The following is a 13,829-nucleotide window of genomic DNA, read 5'->3' on the forward strand; positions in this document are numbered from 1 at the left end:
GGCAAATTCCTTCTCAGATGGACAAAACCATGTGCACTGCAGGTGGGGCAGATGTAACATGTGCAGAGAGAGAGAGTTACATTTGGGCGAGTTACTTGGTTTATGTGCAGAGTAAATAGTGGCTGCTTTATTTTTACACTGCAAGTAACCCCCCCCCCCCCCCCCCAAATCTAATTTTCTCTGCACGTTACATTCCCCCACCTGCAGTGTACATGGTTTTGTCCATTTGAGAAGGAATTTGCCTTTGCGAGTGAACCAGAATAAGGGCCTAGGTCTATTTCACTTTTGCTGATAAGGCAGATGTTGGAGAATACAGTATATACCAAGATCTGGTATATACCTGCATCCATATATACCAGACACAATTCCACTCTATAATATATGATTCATTGACATTTCATAGCTTGTGCTTACAAAAAAAATGATTGGACTGAAAAAGCAAATCCACTGTATTTCCTTTGTATGATAAAACAGATGCAGGATGCCCTAGAGGAAAGCACTCAGTAACATATGGCACACCTCCTGGTTGGTCTTCTTTCCATAAGCATGTTTCTGTTCGCTGTTTATGGGTCAGTGTCCTTCAGATGGGCTTTTCAGCAATTTTTGATTCTAAAATTTGTTCAAATGAGTTTATATGGGATAAATCTCCTATTGCTGTACATCATAAAAATATTAGAAGTTACAAACTGTGACCAAATAGAAAGCAGCAGACCAAATGGTGGTTTATGGTGTCAACATTTAGACTGTCAACCTTTTGTCAATGCTGACAGTTTGACTGCTGACCTTTTGACTGTCTACCTAGACATTGTCTATGAGCTATACCACACCCACAAATAAGATGTGGGTTATATGTAAACTTATTTTTAAGAACACAATATGGATGACATATGGAACACAAGGCGGTTCTCACAGTTTTTGTTGTAAAGCAAATTAAGTGCCCCTTACACTTGTGAGATTTTGTCGGATTTGACCCAATTCAGGTGTATTGGGCCAATTTATCTGCCAAAATCTGATGTGCCTGATGTGTAGGACCCAATGCACAATCCCGTGCCATTGGGTATAACCAAGAGATTGCAAGAGATTGATCCTCCTGCACATAGGATAAATCTCGAGTCAATCAGGTCCAACTTGTTGGACAATAAGTTGGACAAGTGTAAGGGGGCCTTTAATTGTACTAGCAGATAAAGCCCATCATGTAAGCAAATGGTCAAAACAATGTGTGACATTTTCGGGGCTGCCTTGCACTTTAGTCAAGATCACAAATATACTAATATAGTGTAACAAGTGTGTGTGAGTGTATGTATATACCACCACTAGTACTTTTTATTTTTAGTATTCAGTCCATAGGTCGACAGAGTTGAGGTCCACAGTCAATAGGTCAACCATTGTTGGTCACAGGCAAAACTTAGACACATGAAAAAGGTTTACATGGTCTAAGTCGACATTGACAAAAAGTCAACAAAAGCAAAAGGTCGACAAACTTTTCATGATTTTGCTTTTAAACCGATGTTCTTACTTCAAGTGGGCACAGAGGGATTATATAATAGAGTGGATCGCACAGCAAGGCACCGTGCCCAAAGCATGGGGATGCAGTACATTATTGCAGTGACCATGTTGACAAATATTGACATAGACAACCCAAAAATTGTTTTAGAGAGAAAGAAGCTAAGTACCACTTGTGTGTGTCTCCTCTCGGATATCAAGGAAAGATCTAAAAGTCCACAGTTAGCTCAATAAAAATCAGTCAAATTGTGTAAAAAAAATTGTGTAAAAACACTCCCTTTTATATTGTTACGGTATAGATGGTAGACAACATATAGGTCAACCACTAAGGGTCGACAGTGACTAGGTCGACACCGACATAGGCAAGGTCAACAGTCAAAAGATCTACATGAGTTTTTAAAAAAATATATATATATTTTACATGGATACCGTATATATGTACTGCGTCCCATCACATTGCATGCTTCGGGCACACTATTATATTGCCACTCTATGCCCACTTGGATAGTAAAGTATGAAAAAGCACCTTTTTGAAAAAAAATCATGAAAAACTCATGTCTACCTTTTGACTGTCGACCCTTGCCTATGTCAAACATAGGCTTGTGTCCACCTTTTCTTAGTGTCTTTTTAGGTGTAGACCTAGTCACCGTTGACCATTAGTGGCCAACCTAGGGGGTGCCGGACGGGTTCCCGACAGTCGGGATCCCGACAGTCGTTTACCCGACGTTGAGAAACGTCAAAACGCTGACAGCCGGGTGCCCGACGGCCACCCGCTATTTTCCCTAATGGGGGTCGACGACCCCCATAGAGGGAGAATAGAATAGGTGGCTTGCAAGGGGCTTTTTTGCGCTCGCCATGCTGTCTGACTCCGGGCAGTCGGGATAATGACTGTCGGGATCCCGACAGTCAGAGTCCCGTACCACACCCCAACCTAGGGACTGTCAACTTAGACATTGTCTATCCACTGACCTTTTATATAGGGTGTCAGCTATACCTAAGTATGGGTGTGGTATAGGGTACCGACAGTCGGGATCCCGACAGTCATTAGCCCGACGCTAAGACAGCATGGTGAGTGCAACAAAGCACCTTGCGGGATCGCTGCGCTCGCCATGCTGTGGGCGCGGTGACTCTCTACGCTTGCCACCTATTCTATTCTCCCTCTATGGAGGTCGTGGACCCCCACGAGGGAGAGTAGCCGTTGTCCGTCGGGCACCCGTCTATCAGAGTTTTGACAGTTGCGACCCCAATGTCGGGTAAATGACTGTCAGGATCCCGACTGTCGGGACCGCGTCCGGCACCCCCTAAGTATGAGGTCTAGGTAATGTACTTGTATATACTGACATAGACACCCAAACATTTTTTTTAAAAAGAATATGTGAACGTGAATAGGGTTTCAGTGACCACTGATGTCATACACTTATATTCTATAAATGTACTACAAGCTTATCAATGAACCAGATAAATGCATTTTAAAACTGACCATATTTATTATCAGAAGAATATGTGGACAGACGTTTAAACATCAATAACATAACAGATAAAACAAGATAACAGAGACTGATTTTTAGCTTTAAAAAGTGCAGATATAATAAATAATATAAATAAGATAACTAGAAGGTAGCTTATCTCAGAGGCAGCACCCAACGCGCTTCATCAAAAGACTTCATCATATAATGAAATCTTTTGATGAAATTTGTTGGATGGTGCCTCTAACCTCCTCCAACAGAGATAAGCTACCTCCTAGTAATTTTATTTATTTTATTTCTTAAATCTGCACTTTAAGCTAAAATCAGTCTCCCATCTTGTTTTATCTACAATATTATTTACGTTTAAACGTCTGTCCACATATTATTGTGATAATAAATCTGGTCATTTTTAAAATGCATTTATCTGGTTCATTGATAAGCTTGTAGAACATTTATATAATATAAAAAGTATAACATCAGCGGTTGCTGAACCCCTATTCACATTCATATACACAACCAAAACACCTGTGAAACCTTGGGGGTTATTCTAGTCCATTCTTTCTGACAAAATCCTTCTTAGATGGACAAAACCATGTGCACTGCGGGTGGGGCAGATGTAACTTGTGCAGAGAGAATTAGATTTGGGTGGGGTTTTTCTTCAAAGTGAGATCTATATTGAAGTGTAAAATCATGCAGTCAGTATTTTCCCTGCACAGAAACAAAATAACTCACCCAAATCTAATTCTCTCTGCACATGTTACATCTGCCCCCCTGCAGTGCACATGGTTTTGTCCATCTAAGAAGGATTTTGTCAGAAAGAATGAACTAGAATAAACCCCCTTGTGTCGCCCTGCCCCTCAACAATTTCCTTTTCAACCTTTTGCTTGTGTCAACCTTTTTGTCAATGTCTGTCAAGAGTCAACCTTTTTCATGCATCAAACTATTGCATCTCAACCAATAATGGTCATCCTATTGTAGAGATGTGCAGGCTCTGATTTACTCTGATTTTAAAGCAGGATCTTATTGGATATCAACTGTCAACAACTGTCATGTGATTAGGGATAGCCAATAAGATCCTACTTTGAAATCAGAGTAAATCAGAGTAAATCAGAGCCTGCACATCTCTACCCTATTGACTGTTGTCCTAGACACTGTTGACCTATTAATCCACACCCTTATTTCATTACCTTTATACATTTCTACATCTCTGTTCACGCAACCTTTCACAATCATATGCATAAAAGTAACTTTAATTCCATTACTTTTGCATCAGAATTCTTCAGCCAATAACTGCTTTCCACTAACCAGATTTTTGCAATTTTGCTGCATATAGGAATTCTACCACCTTGCCCCATCATCCATGGTCTACAGACCAAGGTTGCATCAACCCATTCAACTTACATAGACCACAGTGATAATCACTAACAAGCAAAACTCCAAAGCAATAGTTATATAAGCATTACTTTATTTTATTTGTTTACTATATCAATCACAAACATACACATATATATACTCTTTAATATCTATAATAATGTTTCAATGTGGTACTAAGAGAATGAGTCAGAATTCTAAAAAAGCTATTTAGTATTGCAAAGTCCAGTAGAACCAATTATACACTATAAAATGGACACATGGGGATCTACACAATGCCATCTTGAGATAGGCATTCTAGTGGATGTTATAAAAATATATTTAACTTTATGTGGCAGAAGAACATAACTTGGTTTTATTTTTGTGAAAATAACTAACCATGTGAATGCATAATCAAATGCTAACCAGTAATCGCAAGTTGGTGGAGCAAAAATACTCAAGCAACGTATTCAATCTATGTAGAAGATAAGGCAAACCTCCCAACATGATCCATTCCAGGAGGGGCAAGATGCTCAGTTCCAGCTGCAGCTGCTGCCAGTGGCAGTTGCAGAGTTGCAGGGCTGCAGCACAGTCCAAAATTCAGATAGGGGAACCACACCAACTACCACCTCAAACACTACAGTACAGAACTCACTGACAGGTGTGGCTTCTCTATTTGAACTTTGCCAGTGGTGCAGTCCTACCTCCGCAACTGCCACTGACACGCAAGTCAAGGAGCAGGGCATTTTGTCCCTCCTAGAATGGGTCATGTAGGGAGGTATGTATAAGGGTTAGACATTGATGAGGCTCGATTTGTTTAACAGAGAAGTCTAAGAGAATGAGTATGAGGAACTGACTCTTTGGGGTACATTTACTTAGGCTGTGTTCCAAGCAGTGGTGCAAGTAGATTTTTTTTCTTGGTGGTACTGATAGCCTCCACCAAAAATGGGGGTGGCTATGTGTCATGAGGGGGCGTGGTCACACAAAGCTAGAGGAGTGACTAAATGACAATAGTGGCGTGGCATCAGGAGACAGGGAATGAGAAGCAGGGAATGACTAGGGGTGGGTTGGCTCTTGCTTGGGGGAGAGCCAGGCAGCTTCTGCTTACAATTGTGGAGCCTGCTCTTCATGCTGCCGGCGCCGCTGATGCCTATCAATGTGACAGGCTAAATCAGCAGTAGCCGGTAGCTGCATACAGCACCAATCATAACGCTGGGTAGGCGGGCTGCGGATGCATTATATTTAGACTTAAAATAAAAATAAAATTGACAGTGGGTCAGGAGGTAAGTGGTACTGCGTACCTGCAACATATTTCTTACAGGTACTCCGTACCACGCCGTACCCCCTTACTTGCAACACTGGTTCCAAGGTGGAAGGTGGGTGGCTGGGTGCTCTGTGTCTGCTGCCTCCCTGCATGCTGCTGGGGCTGAGATCCAACTCTGGAAGTCAGCATGTAACCCCTGGCAGAACATGTACTGTAACTCCATGACAACGAGCATGTTAACCCCTGGCAAAGCATGTAACCCATGGCAGAGCATGTAAATCCATGGCAACGAGCATGTTAACCCCTGGCAGAGCATGTAACTCCTGGCAGAGCAGGTTAATCCCATGGCAACGAGAATGCTAACCCCCTAATATGCAATGAGCATTACGGTGTGTGGAATAACGTGTAATGGGCATTATGGCATGATGTAAAATATGTAATAGGTAATACGATGTATGGCATAATGTGTACTGGCCAACTACGGTGTGTGGCATAACATCTAATGAGCATTATGGCATGTGGTATAATATGTAATGGGTGTGTGACGTGTAATAGGCATTACGATGTAAATTTTTGTCCCTGTATCCACCTTGGAAGCAGTGGTGTAACAACGGGTCCGAGGGGAGTTTCGTCCGTGGGGGCCCCAGGAAGTTGTTGTACCGGAGCCCAGGATTTCTCTTGGCGGCCCTGTACACATATAGCTCAGTACAATATAAGCTAGTTTGTAGCTTATGTTTTACTAGAACATTCGGTTAGAGATTAATCTACTAAATTTATGACCAGCTATATGCAAAGTCTGCGCACAATGATTTATCTTTTATATCTTTTAGTGTATGGACTGGAAAATACAATTATACTTTCTGTTCTGTTTTTTTTTTTTGCTTTTTATATACTTTTTTATGTAGTGATTGATTAACAAAGGGAAGGAAAAGAAAGGAGAACAGCTTCATAAAGTATATTGCATTAAGAAATCTTGTAAAACTGCTGAAACAGATGACCCCCAGTTAGTTACAGTAGACCTGATTACAACACATTTTACAAGAGTATAAACGTTGCTTTAATGTATTAGTCCAGTACATTTATTGGCAATAAAACTGACGGTCAATGCTGCCAGTATAATGGGGCTATCTAGTCCTGCCGTTATTTGAAATATTTTTTTGTATTTAAGTTATTCCAGCAAATGCAACTAGTATTGGCTTTGCATTGTATGGTCATGACCCTGGGGGTTATTCAGACCTGATCGCAAAACTGCAGGTGAGGCAAAAGTAACATGTGCAGAGGAGAGTTAGATTTGGGTGAGTTATTTTGTTTCTGTGCAGGGTAAATACTAGCCGCTTTATTCTTACACTGCAATTTATATTTTAGTTTGAACACACCCCACCCAAATCTAACTCTCTCTGCACATGTTACATTTGCCTCACCTGCAGTGCAGCATGATTTTGTCCATCGGGCCTGAATAACCCCATTGTCTCAGTAATTACTATTGCAACTGCTTACAGTAATATGTGCTTTTTTTATATTGATTTAACAAAGTGATTGATTTAGCAAACTTGATTTAACTAATTGATTTAACATACTATCTAAAGAGGAAAAGCGGAAGTAATCAATCAGATTCTATCATTTTACATATTGTAAATGTCTTCCTTAGTAAATGGAAATAGGGTACAGATCAACTTCATAATACATGAAGCTATTCAAGATGGTGATACAAAGGACATATTTTGATTGTCATGAAGTTTTATTCCAGATGTTTTTATGGTATATGTGACCAGAAAATATTACATACTTATGGATAATCAAACATACCATGCTCTAAAAATGTGATGGGCAACTGGGTATTTGTCGGGGTCCCATTGGGAATCCCTATATCCTTCAAAAGAGCCTCACAGCACCCTTATTCTCAGTCATAAGTTTAAACGACACATTTAAGAACAAAGACACATAAATGTAATAATAAAACAGCAGGCATTTTAATAAAGCGTTACATGGTATACAGTAAGAAACAAATCTGATAAAAAAAGCAGGTTAATTATCAGAGGACGGTGTGTGGCCCTAATACTGCTTGTTCTTTATAATTATTAAACTCATTTCATGTTATAAACAACAACATTTTTTTTACCAAATACAGCAAATGTCTTGAATGAGTATTGGGGTGCTAAAGGTAGTTTTCCATTGAAAGTTTGGTACTTATGTATTATCTGGGCTCCCATGTTAAATGCACCCCATTTTTTCATACCCCTACTATCCAACTACGCATGGAGTGGATTTTATATAGTATGGCGAGCGCAGCGAGCCACCGTGCCCGAAGCGTGGCGAGGGGACGCGGTCTCATAAGAAAAACGGGAGCCCAGATATTACATAAGTACCGAAAGTTTTTATTATTTTGCTTCCTAAAAGCTAGCACATGTCAAACACCAGTAACAAGTAAAATAATAAAATAATTAAAAAGAACTATCACAGACTATCACAAGAAACAAAACTGTTGTTAATGTTGGTAAAGGAATAAATGCAATTTTCATGGATATTATATCAATTGTGGTAACTGGCAATAACTGATTTAACTGGTTTTGACTGGTTTTAAAGGATACACTTAGATTGAAAGTTGGGGGGGCACCATCACCCCACCCTCATATAGCTGAACAAAACATACCCAGGGGCTATTTGTATCTTGGGGGCATATGTAATAATATAATAATATCTGAATTCGCCAGAGGTGCGGTATGTCAGCTGAACTCTACTTTTTTTAAAGCGGCAATCATTTACAAGACAAAACCATTCCTTGTAATTGACTGACACTTTAAAAAATGGCTGAGATTATGCGGCAACCTGCACCTCCAGTAAACTCAGGCGCTATTACATATGCCCCTTGCAGAGAGATAAAATTGAGCAGATACCCAGTGCAACAATTCACTTTTGTCATTTCCCTATACCATTTTTTTAAATGACCGTTGCAAGCTGATTGGTTGCTTTAGCCAACTACTCTACTTTCTTTCTCTACTGCTTAATACCGCCCACCCTCTCCCATTCCCCATCAATCCCAATTGTTTAGGATATACTTATATTCAATTAGTCCTTGATGCAACATTAAAACAGGTCAAATATAATAGATGCTGAATTATCTAAGCCAATCAAAGCTTATTCAATGGGCAATAAGGACTATTCTATGAAAAGAACATTTCTTATTACACATTATATTTTAATATATAGAAATTAGTCCTCATACACCTTTACTTAATTTGGCACAAAATGCTTAATTACGGGTAAGACTCTCAACCATGAATAGGGATTGGATGGATTCACTTTTTTTCTGCCACAAAATAATTTGTGTAAAGTAGCAGATTAAAACAGCATATCTTAAGAAAAATCACAAGGTTTAGCTACGTATGGGTAAATTCACCATACAGCTTGAATGGGGAAATGTGTATGTGGACAAATCTGTAATTCCTTTCCAGATGCCCCACGGAAATATTTAAATAAATGGGAAATGTTTTACATAACATTAACTGTTCCCATTTAATACTCAGGATTGCTCCTTCTGCATACTGTACATTTTTCAATTGCTTTAAAAGCAACATTACACAATATCACAAAATACGGTATTACAAGTGCAGTCATACCTGTATTCTATTGTCTCAAATGGTAACACAAAGTACACAGAAATATAATTGCATGCTATAGTCTGCAATAAGGAGGCTATATAAAATCTTAAGGCTACTTTTACAACTGCAAATCAGCATATTATCAGTATATCAGTGTGTGCATTTTTCATTCTTTGTTCGGTGTCAAAAAATAGATATCTACTGTATGCCCTTTTTCCCAATTAGCAAGGGAGCTTTTTTGAAGTGGCCCATTATATTCCCTGGCACATTGAAGGTAACCATGTGGATTTTTGGACAATATCTGATTTTGAGCACAGTAGGAGTTTAGCCCTGTAGATGAACTGGGACATTTCAGTGCGGAGTATCCAATGGGAACACAACAGAGATATTAATGGGCAAATAATACCTACTGAGGCATGTTTAGGTCAACCCAAAATTCTAATAAATAGAATGTGATTGCAGGGTACACAGAAAATAAAGTAGGGTTATCTTATCATAATAAAAACAATAATAATAATAATTATTATTATTATTAATATTATTAATATCATAAATACAGAGATATGTATTGAACACAGGCAATTTTAGCGCAATATACTGTAATTTTCATCTAACAGTTATTTTGTCCAATGAACAAAAGAATAGTAGATAGAGGCATTGTAGCAAGAGGTCAAATTTGTCTGAATGTCTGAAGTTCTATGGCATGATCATGTAAATACATGGGGAATTATGTATGATTGTTATGTTGGTCAATTATATTTGAATTCTACGGCTACTAATGTGAATATATTATTACCATGGGCTTGCAAAAAATATTGTGCAAAAAATAATTCCAATCCCTGTTTTGATATATTGCCTTTTACATAATATCTCTCATGTCCACTGTAAATTAGCAGATCATGCATAAATCATTTTTTGTTCTATTTTAAATGGATGATATTCTAACAGACAACAGATATCAGAACAGCTAGATTCAATGGTGTCATGCATGGATGATAAATGCAGCACATCATTATTGTGCAAGTCATAGAGAACAAGCCAAAACTCTGCATCTCTCTCCATTTTAAATTGTACATTTCAGGTGTCTGGTTGCAAAGCTTAGGTCCATGGGAAAGGGTTTTTTATGCCAGATGTTTAAATCTCGTAATTCAATCTAAGGCAATAAGCACCTACTGTATGCGTAATTATAAAAAAAAAGAAAAGCAAAAGAGACAGACGTAGCATGTGATCTAGAACCAAGAGAAAACCGAATGCACATGGAAACATGAATAAAATTACAGAGCATTATTCGGACAAGATTTATTTTCTTGCATCCAGATCTATACGTTGTAATCTATTGATTCACTTAACAATCAATCACCCCACAGGGACCATAACATTATTGATTATTTTATCAGCCTAAAATAGCTCATCTCTTTGTATAGTACATCATTATTGTTCTGCAAGATTTACTATGTAGTACTGATGAAAAACATATTTTTAATAATACAATAACATATTAAGATAATGGGTTATAACATATGTATTATGGATAAAAAATCTCTTTGTTTTGCATTTGTCAGACATGGGAGCAGCCTATGCTTAGAATTTGCTGCTGCGTTAGTGATGGCTAATTAAGGCCCAAGATCTTTCAGTCTACAGCTATAGTACTTCAAGGCAATGTGCACACTCCCTTTTCAGCAGACATTGCAGTAACTTCCAGCATTTTTTCCCCTATTCAGCTTTTCATTAGTACAATGACCTTTGATCTCAAAGTCCCGCCCCCCGTCTCTGCAGCTAAGCCTACTGTTATCTAATTTACATAATGCTAGGACAGTCCCAAATAGCTGAAAGGAATATGATGTTTTAGGATGATAATAAAGGAAACAAATATTGTAGTCATAATCAAATAACAAAATTGCAACCATACAATACTATCTTGTTCTTGGCAATTGGAGAAAAAAAACCACACTGTAGAATTATAATATTTCTGAATGCTAGTTCTGTAATTATGGACACTTGTTTTAGTCAACGGAATAAATGTACAAAAACATGGTTGTCTATTTATTTCAAGATATTTTAACACTTCTAATGTGTTGTTTCCATGCATCTTTGCAGTTGACAAAAAAAATCATTTCCAATTTACATAAATGTTTTAGATTTTAATTATTTTTAAATTGCAAACACAATTAAAAGGAATTGTGAAGTTTAGACCTAAATACAGCTTTACTGATTTCCTCTCACTTTGAATAAATTTGTGTAGTCAGCAATTGTCATGGAAATCCTCACCGAGACAAAGGCGCTTTAATTGAAAGCTGAAAGCCTAATATATAAAATTGAAGCTTTGCATGTGTTTGTGTAGATGATAATGAACTAGTTAAAACTACAATGTCTTGGAAGTCCAGTTCCTGAATTCTAATGACAGTATAAGCAGGGTTTATACAAGCAGAAAATGATGCAGATGGATTAGGATAAAAAGGCAACATTAAACGATGAAAGGAACAATTAAAAAAAAACACAAAAAAACACTTTTAATGAAATAACTTTGCACCAATAATGGAATTGACATTTAAGATTTAAATGTTAAAAATATGCACAATATATGGTTTTGAAATATCTGCATAATTGTAAAAAAAAAAAAAAATCTATTTACAAAAAATCTAAATTTATGAATGGATTGTTTTGAATGGTTTTGAATCTAATATTCTAAATATAAATAAATAGATGTCAATTTCATCACTAGCATATATTTCCCATAATCGGTTAGGCATTATATATATATTTTACAGGCCATTCAAACATAAATGAACATATATCAACATACTACTATAAAACTAGGATTATGTTCCCGTGCAGAATATCCAAATGAGCATAACCACAACAAAATTGATAGAATGAAATCCTCTACCGTACAATATGTATACCATATAAACCAATAGATCCCAGAAAGAACTGACCTGCTCAGCCTCAAACTGCAGTTTGCCAATCCATGCACTCTTGATATCCAGCAATCCTAATTAAAATCCATGGAATGTTGATTACTGAGATTTAAAACACAACACAGTCAAGGTTATTTGTCGTCTTCTGTGTTTGAATAATGCTTTTTTTTCTAATTTCCCAAAGCTGTGTTTTATAGCTGCTAGCATACGTTTTATTGTTCAGCGTTAAGAGCTCCAGTCTGCACAAAGACTCGTTACCTACTGCCTGTAGAACTGCTCCCGTCTCACTGAGCCTGCCTGTATGCTGATCACATGGGAGTCTTGTCTGCAAAAGCCAGGCAATGCATCCACTGCTTTCACTGTCTACAGATATTTTTATCAGCTGCTGAATCCTAGCAAGAGGAAAGTCTAGCAAATCAGCCAAGCTGTTTGAAGTCATTAATCCACTACAAATCATGGAAAATCCTCAAACAACATGTTTTTCAGCAAAGAAAAAAAATAACGGGATCATTGGTGTCGTGAAATCAAGTCTTGTAAATGAACAAAACATCCTTATAAAATATTTTTATGGGCATTTTGTACAAATGGACAATACAGGGTCAATCATTCACATGAAATATAATTTTTTATTTTTTTTGTATCCGTTAAATGGATCTGTAAATGTACCGATGCTAATAGACATGTGTGAGAAATGTATTTTTTGTATAATCAATAAGGGTACTGAAAATTCTAAGTCATTCATTTGTAGATATAATGGGTGAAATTTAATAGGATGAGCGTTTCAGAAAGTGAGAGATTTGGTAAGAAATCTCCAGGGTTTTTTAAAGCGGCAATCATTTACACTGCAAAATCAAACTGGTTTTGCAGTGTGAAGGATTGCCGCTTTAAAAAAACTGGAGATTTCTTACCAAATCTCTCATGTTCTGAATCTCTCATCCTATTAAATCTTCCCCAAGGTATAATACTGTACATAAACAGAAGCAGTGCAAAGAAAAACAACAGAAAAGAACTGAAGACTTACAGTATGTACAATGAAGAAAATGTATAAAAGCGCTATTACCACTGACACAAATGCAGTCATAATGCCACCAAAAGCAGTGTTGGCTGAACCCAGGAGTTCAGTGACGTTGATGGCAATAGGGATGAGATGATGGTAAAAAGCAAAGCATGGAAAACATGTGAAGGAAAAGGGTATTTACTTTAGTAAATACCATTAGAACATGAGTATGCTTTAGAGTATATAGCACAATCAATCTAAAAATGATGAATAAATAATATAATTCCTACAGTATTTGGTTTGATCAGTCATGAAGCACTATTTCCTAGTTGCTACTATATGTTTATTGGTTTAGTCCATAAAATGGCTGCCCCAATCTGTTTAGGTGACAGGAACACTTTAAGGAGATCATTTAATTTAGAGATGTGTGCGGACCCAAGTGTTTTGGTTCTAATTAATCAGTTTTTGTTTTTGGAAAAACTGCCCTTAATGTAAGTGTTTTGGTTCTGATTAGATTTTTGGTTCAATTAAAAATTCAATAAAAATTGCTAATTAGTGATTTAAACACATAGCAGCACAGTCGGTGTAATAGTTAGCATTACTGCCTCGCACTGCTGAGGTCATGGGTTCAATTCCCACCATGGCCCCAACTGTGCGGAGTTTGTATACTCTCCCTGTGCTTGCGTGGGTTTCCTACGGGTACTCCGGTTTCCTCACACAATCCAAAAATAT

At 37.6% G+C, this 13,829-nt stretch overlaps 1 protein-coding gene across 2 annotated transcripts in view; it reads right to left on the minus strand.

The window, feature by feature from the left end:
- Positions 1 to 13,829, minus strand: part of CSRNP3 (cysteine and serine rich nuclear protein 3) — a 144,587-nt gene that overhangs the window by 52,423 nt on the left and 78,335 nt on the right. The window contains exon 1 of one of the 2 annotated variants that reach the window (XM_083153918.1): positions 12,119 to 12,425. The exons of the other annotated variant lie outside the window; for it this stretch is intronic. The gene's annotated coding sequence lies outside the window, so the exon portion shown is untranslated. Of the gene's footprint in view, positions 1 to 12,118; positions 12,426 to 13,829 lie in introns of those variants that run through there. 2 annotated transcript variants of the gene reach the window in all.

This window comes from Crinia signifera, chromosome 7, assembly GCF_055691185.1.
Source record: "Crinia signifera chromosome 7, ASM5569118v1, whole genome shotgun sequence".
Classification (NCBI taxonomy): Eukaryota; Metazoa; Chordata; class Amphibia; order Anura; family Myobatrachidae; genus Crinia; species Crinia signifera.